Source organism: Panicum virgatum, chromosome 2K (genome assembly GCF_016808335.1).
Source record: "Panicum virgatum strain AP13 chromosome 2K, P.virgatum_v5, whole genome shotgun sequence".
NCBI classification, from domain to species: Eukaryota; Viridiplantae; Streptophyta; class Magnoliopsida; order Poales; family Poaceae; genus Panicum; species Panicum virgatum.
Genome location: NC_053137.1, coordinates 20,232,380 through 20,243,363, shown reverse-complemented (window position 1 = coordinate 20,243,363; position 10,984 = coordinate 20,232,380). Strand labels below are relative to the sequence as shown.

The 10,984-nt window shown below is 47.1% G+C and overlaps 1 long non-coding RNA gene across 1 annotated transcript; it reads left to right on the top strand.

The window, feature by feature from the left end:
- The first annotated feature begins 402 nt into the window (after nt 1–402).
- Nucleotides 403–4,048, top strand: LOC120695978. Its single transcript, XR_005683968.1, has 3 exons — nt 403–588; nt 682–768; nt 2,610–4,048. It is a non-coding gene; the product is annotated as an uncharacterized LOC120695978 (long non-coding RNA).
- Nucleotides 4,049–10,984: the final 6,936 nt, after the last annotated feature.

The window sequence follows — 10,984 nt, the reverse complement described above, 5'->3', positions numbered from 1 at the left end:
TTCAAATTTTGTTATGCAACTATGCCTCCAAAATTTTTATTTAAATACTAGATTTCAAATATTGATTTAAAATATTTTTGCAGTATTTTATAACCTTTAAACGGAGCCACAAAATTCTTGAAAGACTAAAAAACAGCTGTTTTGTTCTTTTTTCTGTGACCAATCTGTGAAAGATCTTTGAGTGATTCTTGTTGCATTATGTTCTTGGTGATTTTATATTCCTCCAGTAAAAATTTCATAAATTTTTAAGCCCGAGAACGCCTTTGTTTCGATTTTCAAACTTAAGCCGTTGCCTCACAGTTTCCCTTTCGCCCGGGCCCACGCATCAGCCTCCACCTTCTCTTTCTCCCTGCTCTGCTCGCCCAGGGATTGGGCTGCAGGGGCGGCGCGCCACGCCGGCCACCGCTGGCTGGTCCAGCGTGGCTACAGCAAGCCGCCGTGCCGCCCTCTCGCCTCCTCTCCTCGCCTTTAAAGCTCGACCGCCCCGCTCCCTCAAACCCTAGCCCCTTTTCCCTGTCCACCACTGTAGCTGCCGCCTCTATTGCGGCCTCCTGGAGCTCCGTTGCCGGCCTCGATTCATCATATCCAGTGAGCCCCTCCTCGATTCCTCGCGTGGGGAGCATTCCCACATCGTCCTCGACCGATTCCGGTCCTCAAATCCCCTCCTCCCTCGTCGTGCAGGCCCTCCCGGCGGAGCTCTGCCCATGGCCGCCGTCACCCCCATGGAGCACCGCCGCCGCCGCTCCGTCTCGCCTTTCCATCGCTGGGGTGAGCCTCGCCGGTCCCTGGAACGCGCCGTGCGCGCGCTCCTGCTCCTTCCCGCCACTCCTCGCCGCCGGCGAGGTTCCTAACAGGCTGTGCCGCGCCCCCCATGGCCGGGCGCGCGCGCCTCGCGGGGGGACGTCTATTCTTAACGCGCGCGAACCCGCGCAGAGCTATCGCAAAAACGATTTTCAATCACACGGCGCGTGCGTGGTTTCTTCCTGGGCCAGCTCATACTTGTTGTTTCGTGGGCTGGGGTTTTTGTGGGCCGGTGAATGCCTTTCCAGATTGTTTCAACAAGTTTTTTTTAATTATTCTCCCCCATTCTAATTTGCTTCAAACTATTAAGATTGTTCCGTTCTTGCATTCCAGAGTTGTTCCGAACTTTTCCAAATGTTCACCAAGATGAAAACATTTCAGAATTGTTTCGGAACATTTTCTTCTGTTTGGAATGATTGAACCATTTGCGAAGTTTGAAACAATTTAAAATGTTCTAGGAACCTTTTTCTAAAGTTCTAGGTACATTGTAGAACAAGAAAAGAATTTTTGGAACCTTCTCATATGTTTGGAACAATTTAAAATGTTTCATGAATCTTCAAAAGTTCTGGCTATATTGACCAGACTTGGCCCACCCAAAGGTAGGTTAGTAGGAAAAACCAAATTGCTAGATTAATACTCCGGCTATCTGCTAAATGGGCCCAGGATCGAATGCGTGGTGCCGGAAGCGCTTCTGCGACATCATTGCGCGCAGCAGCGCGCGCGATGTATAGATCCCCCGCCTCGCGGGGCCTCCCCTTGCTCTGTGCGCAGGTCGCGGCCAGGGGCCTGCCTTTACCCGGCCTGGGTCCGCCCCACCCCTGGGCCCGCTGGTCAGCAGCTTGGGTGCGCCCAGGTTGTGTAGATCTAGCTGTTTGTAGAGTTTTTTGATATGCTGAAAACTTGTAAATGTGTGTAAATTTGTGGGTAGCTCTAAAAAATGTGAAACTTATTTTGTTGGGTTCGTAATGCTTAGATCTACTCTGGAAAAATGTTGTTTTGTATGTTTTCTAGATGTAGATTTATTTATATTTTAATATTGCAAAAGTGAGTTTAATACTTAGTATTTTGTGTACTGCTCTAAAAATGCCAAAATAATTTTTTTTAAATTCCTTATGAAATGCTCTTTCCAGTAGTACCACTTGTTTTAATGCCAGTATATTGTAAACTATTATTTATGATTTAATGTTGCAAAAGGAAGATAAATGCTTAGTTAATTGGGTACTGCTCTAAAAATATCAAACTAAATTTTTTTAGATTCTTTGTGAAATTCTCTTTCCAGTAGTACCACTTTTTTTAATGTTTACCTACTGTTTCTTAAGGTTTTAGTGTGATTTCTTATGCTCTGTCTGAAAATAGTTTAGTATAGAACTTTTTTCTGGAGAGTGATAAAATGCTGAAACCAGTTTTGTTAGATTTGTATTCATGCCTAGTATTTGTGGTAATTGTCTTAGATTTGTTCAGTTAAGTTTGCATGTACTTTTTGATTTATCTTGTTTTCGGTAACTGAAAATTGATATATTTATGGTTAATTCCAGAAAAATGTTTTTTATGCAAATACAATTTTTATGAGCTCTTTTTAATGTCCTCTGAATGCTCAGTTTATTTCATAATTTATTCTTGCTGTTTAGATTTTGTTTGTTAATTCATACTCTAGCATTCTTGTTTGCTTATGTAATAGTGCTCGTTTGTTATCGTAAGTGTTTATGTTTGTGCATCATCGCATGTTGTATCATTCATTCTTCATGTCATGTCACGCTTGCATAATTCATGGCATCATGTTAATGCATCAAATCATTCATGCATTGTAGTGACCGAAACATCGGAGAGCGAACCCGTTGAGCCCACCGAAGTTGTCGACCTCGAGCCCGGTGTTGAGCAGTGGTTGAACCTGAGGAAAACCAAGGCAAGTAGCTAAGCATGATCCCTTGCACCCATTTAAATTGATGCAATTTAGTTATTTCATTTGGATATTATTGGGTTATATATATAGTATGTTATCTATTGTATTCTTGCACCTATTTTTATGCATTGTCATTCCTTGATTTGTTTATCCATATCCTTGTTGCACAATAGTATTATTACCTAATTAATTTGACTATATGCTTAGCTATGCTTAGAGTTGATCTACAACTTGTAACAAATTCTTGGATTAGGAACACACTACAACCACTTGGTTATTCTTGATCGCACATGTTCGGTTTAAGATATGTTGGAAAGGTTGGTTATGTTGAAAGGTTGATTTCGTGATTTGAGCGGAATGTTAGGGCCTAGAGAAAGGAGTCTCGGAGGCATAGTCCGCTTGAATCGATTAAGGACCGTCCGTGAATGATATTGATTTTGAGCAACTTATCGTGCTACCACATATCCGAAATAATAGAAATGATGAGCCAATTACTTTCTTTGTCGTGGCCCTTGATGCGCGGTCCTAGATACGTGGCCAAGGGTGCTATTCTTGAGAGGCCTAGGAATGTCCCCGGTGGACCTACACTACTAACTTTTGACCCTAATGCCACGTTTTTTTTGGCAACGCCATGATTTGGTTGGAATAGGGGGTTGGGAACGGTTGTCGCGAGTACCCCTCATCCAACGTGATCAGTTGGATGAGCCGCATGGTTCTTGTGTCGTGTGGGTAAAGTAGTACACCCTTGCAAGGTTTAAATCAATTCAAATTGTCGCGCTCTCGGTTATGAGCAAGTTCTTTGTCCCATGAATTCTTCGTAGAAAGTATCGTTATGGTGGTATATGTTTCATGGCACTTCTAGAGTCATTTACTTGGTTTAATCCTAATCAATTAAAATTTGAGTTGTGGGTTGGGCAAGAATAAATAAATTTTGCTAGAGAGTTAGATGTTGGTTAGAGAGCTTATGCTTGTGCAATAATAACTTAACCTAAAGTCTTATCTTGAGCCCCTTGCATAATCCTTATCTATATAATTTGCGTAAGACTTGTGAGTACCTTTTGTACTCATCTTACTTTTTAAACTAAGTTGCAGGTGAGCCGGAAGTTGTGTTCGGTCGATGTGGCCGCAATGGTGCCTTGAACAAGATGCCATTGCTTGTTACGCTTTTATCATTTTATCCGTTGTGTAGCATACCTTTTGTGAGAGCATATTGAAACACTAAAATTTATTTTTATATATCTTTTATGTCATTCGTGAGCCCAAGGCTTGTAATTTTGAACCCACCTATGATGAATTTGTAATAATTAATTGTTGTACTCTTTTATGTTTAAAATTGCTCTTATGGTTCTTTGCTGATGTATATTTTGTAAACGGTATTGTGCTTGATCTTGGGCGTGTTGTTGAGCACATACCGAGACTACCGGATTTGCTTTTGTTTTAGGCGATTTGTGTTGGTCAAATGCATTTAGATGTGGATTAGCACGTGGCATGTCAAGAGACGGACACGTGCTAGCTCTCATCTTAATGAATTGACCAATAATTTCACCTAAATCGAGTGCAAATTGGACGGGTCTTACAATAACCATAATATACATGAGCGTGAACGAGCTTTAGCTCGGTTGGTGGGCGCTGGCAGTGGCCCGGCCACCCGCCCAGGTTCGAATCCTGTCAGGGCGATCCTGGGTGTCACACCGGGGATTTAATCCCCAGAGGGGTTGCGGGGCTCGTGTGTGCGTGTGCGGGTGTATGGGTGCGTGTGTGCGTTTGTGCTCGTGTGTGCCTCCAACTTCCCTCTCCCCCGCCCGAGCCATTCAGCTCACTTGTTCTTGTTGTTCTTTGATTTCTTCACCACATTTGTGAAGATCTTTGATTCTCCTGTCCATCCATCGGCTCTAAAGGTTTGGAGCTTGTTTTTCTCTTCTTCCATTGCTTGTGTAGCTCATTTGATGCTTTAGAAATAGAGAAAATGTGTAGCTCATTTCTTGGACATTTAGATTGCATATGTAGGTGTGATTTTCTTTTAGATTTAGATGAGTATGTGGATAGTAGAAATTTTTAGAATGAGTGTAGACACTTCATGTGATTTACTTGTATATATGACCATATTGTGGATAGTTAATTTTTGTATTTATGAATGAATTAACGAAATGAGTATATTAGAATTTTTTGTATTATGAATGGATTATTTTGACACTCTAGTGATGTATTCGTTCATGCTCACACTGAAACCATCCAACGTAAATATTGGTGTTGCGACTGGCCTATTTGTGACGTACTTGTACAACATCGTGTCCCCCAGAAAGGCAGTGTCATCACCACAGGGTCGAGGTTACCGACATATACATTTTCTGAAATAAATTTTTTTTCTTCTAGAGGATTTCTGGATATTGAAAAGAGTATTCTCCTGGAACTGAAGGGTGTTAAAATAATTAGGAGTTATACAGATTTCATCTTTTTATATGATTTCATTGTTATTTGCAAGAGTTATTAATTTGATCATTGTAATTGTAATAGTAAATAATATTGTGAAAAATAAAGGTATTTTCCAGTAAAATATGGCTTCAGCAGCTGGAGGGAGTGGCGCCGGTGGGGGTGATCGTTGTCCTTCTGGAGAGAAGGGCACAACTCGAGTAGGTCGTCGGTCCAAGAAACCTAGTGCTTTTTATGGGGCAGCGCTCCGTTATTTGGAAAAAGAATATACAGAATGTATGGCAAGGGGCGAGGAACCTCCGTTTGATCTTGAGGATTTATTGCGGCGTTACGGTTCGTCACCACCAAACTCGGAGGTTTCAGCTCCACCATCTTCTTCTGCGCTAGCAAGAAATCCGTTAGAGCATTCTGCATTTCCACGCAAGGACGGTTGAAAATCTATGTGTTGTCCGAATTTTTAAGTTTCATGTTGAGTACTCCTTTGTTAAGTTCTGTAATAGATTAAGTACTCCTTTTAATTAATCAAGATGTATGATGGATATTGCAGATCTTTAAATTATTCATGTTATGTTACATTTAGTTTAATTTAGGTTTGATATCTTTTATTTATTCGATACGTGTAAAGAATTCAAATTGATTTCTTTAAAATGCAGATGGACCGGCAATGGATGTACAATGCTGACAGACGTTCGAACGAATTCATTGAAGGCCTGCATTATTTTTTGTTTGTGGCTGAGGCAAACAAGCAGAATGGTTTTATGTGCTGCCCGTGTGTTCATTGCAATAATAACAAGGATTACTCATCTTCAAGAATCCTACACAGCCATATTTTCTCAAATGGTTTCATGGAGAAATATGTTTGTTGGACGAAGCACGGAGAACAGGGGGTTACCATGGAAGACAATGAAGAAGAAGATTTTGGCGACCACTTTCCCGGGAATGCTGGATTCAGTGCATTCGATGACGATATTCCCATTGAAGAGCCCGAAGTAGATGTAGCAGAAAATGATTCCAGCGACGATCTGGGGCAGGCATTGCACAATGTGCAGGCAGACTGTGAGAGTGAAACGGAGAGGTTGAAATTCCAGAAGATGTTAGAGGACCACCGTAAGTTGTTGTACCCAGATTGTGAAAATGAATTGAAGAAACTTGGCACCACCTTGGAGTTGCTACAATGGAAGGCGACAAATGGTGTATCCGACAAGAGATTTGGTGAATTACTCAAACTTGTTAAAAAAATGCTTCCTAAGGACAACAAATTGCCTACCACAACGTATGAAGCCAAACAACTTGTTTGCCCTCTAGGATTGGAAGTGCAAACGATACATGCATGCCCCAATGACTGCATCCTCTACCGAGGTGAGTACGAGAATTTGGATGCATGTCCCGTATGCAGTGCATTGCGTTACAAGATTAGAAAAGATGATCCTGGAAATGTCGAGGGGGAGCCTCCCCGGAAGAGAGTTCCTGCGAAGGTCATGTGGTATTCGCCTATAATACCATGTTTGAAGCGTTTGTTTAGAAATAAAGATAATGATAAGTTGATGCGATGGCACAAAGAGGAACGCAAGAAAGACTCGACGTTGAGACACCCCGCTGATGGGTCGCAGTGGAGAAAAATAGATAGAACATACCCTGAATTTGATTTGGATGCGAGAAACATAAGGTTCGGTTTGAGTATAGATGGCATGAATCCTTTTGGTGAGATGAGCAGTGGTCATAGCACTTGGCCTGTGACTCTTTGTATGTACAATCTTCCAACATGGCTCTGCATGAAACGGAAGTTCATCATGATGCCTGTGCTTATCCCGGGCCCAAAGCAGCCCGGAAATGATATTGATGTGTACCTAAGACCATTGGTCGAAGAACTCTTATTGCTCTAGGGCGATGAAGGTGTACGGATGTGGGATGAATACAAACACGAAAATTTTGACCTACAAGCATTGCTGTTCGTAACGATCAATGATTGGCCTGCTCTTAGTAACTTGTCAGGACATTCGAACAAGGGATACAAAGCATGCACACACTGTGTAGATGTGTCGGTACCCCAGGACCGGGGTACCCCCTCCTACTGCGCCTGGGCAAGGACTCGCGTAGTTATCCTAAATTACGAGCTGAAGAGCAGAGCAGCCGGACCCCTGCAGTCCGGAGTCCACCTCGCCGGTCCAGCTGCCCCGGACCTGCTCTCTGCTCGGGGGAGGGTCCGGTGGTGCCACGTGTCCCAAAGAAGGCAGCGCCCGGCGCAGATAGCCGGGGGTCCCCGGACCCCCCATGCCATCCGGACCCCCCGGGGCGCGGGGAACCAGCATTTCACCCAGGAGGGGTCCGGAGCCGCAACGTGTCCGCGGGTGCAGGTACGAGTCTTCCGCCGGAAGATTCGCCCAGCCACCACATTTAATACGGGAGGCTGAGGCGTGCTCTGTCACCGCAGAGCACGGGGCAGCTTTTGCCAGACTCCACTATTGGTCGTGTATTATCAAGGTGCACAGTGCAGCCGCAGGCGCCGCCCGCGCGGTGCATGTTAGTCTGCCGCATTAAATGGATGCGACGGCACGGGTCTTTCTATCATGCTGCCTACGCCGCAAGCTACGTGGCATGAGCAGCATGTGTGGCGCAGCCTACCCAGCTAGCTGCAAGCGCCGCACCAACATGACAGGGCAAGACCACGCCGGTCGGAGGGTCTGAGCCGGTCAGTACATCCGTGCGGACGAGGAAGCAAAATCCCGGAATAAGATCTTCCCCAGGCGTAGCACCATAATAGCGCTAGGCGGTATGTTATTTAAATACATCCACGTTGGGCCCACCTGTCGGGGTCCCAACGGCTATGTACGTGCCTCCCTTTGACTATGAAAGGGGAGCACACGCTAGTCTCAGGACAAGTTGACTCACACTCTCTCCTTCACACTCTCAGCTCACCAGCTATAACCACTCTCGAGCAATCTCTGGTGAGCATAGGCAATACAACACACAGTGAATGTAGGGTATTACGCTCCGGCGGCCCGAACCACTCTAAATCTTCTGTGTTTATCGTGTTCTTGCATCTAGATCGAACTAATCCTAGCTACCCCCTGAGTTCTTTCTCCCTCAGGGCTTAGGCGGGTGCATTCTGCCACCCGGCTGGGTTTACCACCCGACATTTGGCGCGCCAGGTAGGGGCAAGGTTAGCTAGTTTTAGTTCATCTCTTGCTCGTCTCCATGGTTCGTGTGGTTGAGAACTCCCACCACGACGACGACGTGGAGACGGAGGGTGTGGCATCATCCGCGCCATGCGCCTCTCGCCTTCCTGCCGCAGGGGCAACCGTACCCGTGGAGCAGCCACCGATGGCAGCGGCGCACGTTGTACGCCAGCGAGAATCAGGGTGCCCGTCAAAGGCCCCCTCGCAGGCTGCGAGCAGCGGGGCGCTGGCGGCAGCTACGTAGTTGCTTTGCAACCCTCCGGCTGCTGCAGCCTCGCCTGACGCCCTGAGACAGTGGCGGGACGACATTGACTGTCTCCTCTATCTGGCTCAGGCCTCCCCCAGTTCGACAAGGACTGGGCAACGACCTCCGCCTGGCAATGCGGTGGTACCCTACCACCAACGCTAGGGCGGCGCGTCGGCATCCGTGTGCTCCCCCACGGTGAGGGATGCGCGAACAGAAGACCTGCGGGCGGAGGTCAACCACAGGCACGCGGGTGTAACACCCCTGTGTTAATCGCGCTTGCTAATCACGAGTTAACTCGCTAATCGTGGATTCAATTCGTCGTTAGCACTAATCGCGTTCGCATCGTAAACATCTGCTTAGCCGTTTTCGATCTCGTTTTTCTCCTTGATCCGAGCTCCAAATCAACTTTCACCCAAAATGAAAGTTGTAGATCTTCTTTTCGTCTACAACTTTTATTTTGGCCAAATTTCATGTTCCCATATGAAGTTTGGAGTTTTGGGTACTCAAACTTGCTCAAAATCATTTCAAACGAATTCAATTCGGTTACTGGGCTCTCCAGTGAAGCCGTACGCGCGCCCATACCGCGACCCCGCGTCGTCGCCGGCGACGCCACGCGTCGGCCGTCGGTGAACCTCGTCCGCCGTGCTCATGCACCGTCCTTATCTCCCACGAAGCTGTGTCCGTTATCTCCTCCTCCTTCTCCTTTGTCCTCGAGCCGTGCCGAGCAGAGCGGAGCAGGCCGCCGCCGGCGTCCACGCTGGCCATCCTCGCCACCCCGCCCTCCACCTCCACCGCCCCTCCCTGAGCCCGTTTGTGCCGCACGCCGGCCGAATCAAGCTCCCGACCGCCATGCCTCCATTGCCATCGTTCCCGAGCTCCGCCCCTCTCCGTCGAACCCCCATCTCCGGTCCATCTCCGCCCAAATCAAGCCCCTGGTGAGCTCAGCCGCGCTCTCCTCTCCCTTCCCGACCCCTTCCCCGGCCGAATCTCGCGCCACCGCCGCCGGTGAGCTGCCGCGCCGCCGTGCCCGCCCGCTGTCGCCGCGCGCACGGCGTAGGACGCCTCTGCGCGGCCCCCCGCAGCGCTGCCGCGCGCCCTGGCCCCGTTCAGCTGCACTGGACGCAGTGCCGCCTCACCCCGCGGCCGCCGCTTTCTGCCGCCGCCGGAATGCGCGCCGCCGCGCGCGCCCCCGCGCCGTCACCGCTCTGCTCCGCGTGCGCCGCCGCTCTGCTCGCCCGCCCCTGTGCTTTGCCCCACGCGCGCGCCCCGCATCCTCGCTCCGCCCCGGCCGCGGGCAAGTGCCGTCGCGCCGCCGGCCGGCCCTCGTCGGCGAGGCATGCCGCCAACGCGGGGTGGCCTGGCTGCGCGCCGGGCGAGCAGAGCTGGGGAGGGGGGCGGGCTGGGCTCCCTGGCATGTGGGGCCCAGTCGTCAGCCCCTCTTTTAGTTTTTGTTTTTTTATTCATTTGTGTATTTCGGCTGAAAATTCAAAAATGTGTAGAAAATATAGAAAAATTCGAAAAATGCAAAATAAATTTTGTTAGGTTTCTAAAATCGAGATCTTCAGAAGAAAAATATTTGTGCTTGGTAAATGTCACTTTTACCCCTGCTAAAAATTTAGTTTGTGTTTAATCTAGTTTATTTAATACCGGTTGTTCCGTTGCTCTATAAATTATGAAATTTATTCAGTAGATTACTCTTTGTATGTGTAGTCCACTGAAAAATTTGCAGGTGCAAGGCCTATGTGCATGTTTGTGGATATAGTGTTGTTTGATTTTCTTTCATAGAGTTAAAGTAAATACTTTTCTATATCAATAAAGGTTGGTAAGTTATTTATGCACTCCTCATCAGTAGCTTTTCATGATAGAAAATTTATGCTACTAGATCCTTGTGGCGTGTTAAGTGTTGATCTTTATTTAATTCTTAGTTTCGGTTTTTATCCCCGATTCTTGTGGTTAGTAAATTCTAAGTCCGTAATTTTATGTTTTCCTTGTGCTCTAGTTGGGCGATTAGTCGTCCTAAGTAGTTTAGTAGCTATTGTTTTGAAGGAAACACTTCAGGCTAAAATGAGTTGAACTTTGGAACCGCACCTAAGCACTCAAATCGTTAGTTGTTACTTTCTTTGTGGTGGTTACTCAGTTGATGCATGTCAGCTCTGTCGTTTCTTTCAATTGCTTTGTATTGAAATGCGTCGCATCATGAGCATCCATGCATTGCCGTGGTTCTGACTCTAGCATGGCATCTTTCATACGTGTAGACACTGCGAGCGAAGCCGTCTACGAGTTGGTTGCTGATACGAGCTCGGAGCCGCAAGCAGGGGAATTGCAAGCCGAAGCAGCAGTCGAGCCAGAAGGTGGTGTAACGGTGGACACACCCAGAAGATGGATGGATGGACCCGATGTGCATTACCCAAAGGAAAATGTCCGCCAAGC